This window comes from Lycium ferocissimum, unplaced genomic scaffold (genome assembly GCF_029784015.1).
Source record: "Lycium ferocissimum isolate CSIRO_LF1 unplaced genomic scaffold, AGI_CSIRO_Lferr_CH_V1 ctg9213, whole genome shotgun sequence".
NCBI classification, from domain to species: domain Eukaryota; kingdom Viridiplantae; phylum Streptophyta; class Magnoliopsida; order Solanales; family Solanaceae; genus Lycium; species Lycium ferocissimum.
Window position 1 is genome coordinate 71,294 of NW_026727632.1, and position 430 is coordinate 71,723.

General features: G+C 44.9%; 1 non-coding gene across 1 annotated transcript; it reads left to right on the forward strand.

Moving 5' to 3' along the window:
* On the forward strand, positions 1-106 carry LOC132046055 (small nucleolar RNA R71). Its single transcript, XR_009412584.1, has one exon. It is a non-coding gene; the product is annotated as a small nucleolar RNA R71 (small nucleolar RNA).
* The last annotated feature ends 324 nt before the right edge of the window (positions 107-430 follow it).

A 430-nucleotide genomic window follows, 5' to 3' on the forward strand; every position in this document is an offset into this window, starting at 1 on the left:
AATTCATGAGTTGGAGATTGAGCTAGATAATATTTGAAACGCTCCCATGCTACATATAACTGTTCCCCCGGAAGTTGTTTGAACTCAAAGATCTTGTCCCGAAGCTCAGCCTTTTTGCTTGGTGGGAACTATTTTTGTACGCGAACTCAGCCAAAGGCAAAAATTGGTCCCAATGACCACCGAAATCGATGACGCAAGCTCTCAACATGTCCTCAAGCACCTGGATAGTCCTTTCGGACTGTCCGTTAGTCAGGGGATGAAAGGCAGTACTAAGATCCAACTGAGTACCTAATTCTGCCTGTAAGGTCTGCCAGAAATAGGAAGTAAATTGAGTGCCTCGATCGGAGATAATAGAAATAGGAACCCCGTGCAACCGCACTACCTCACGAATGTAGATCTTGGCTAACCTCTCCGCATTATAAGTAACCTA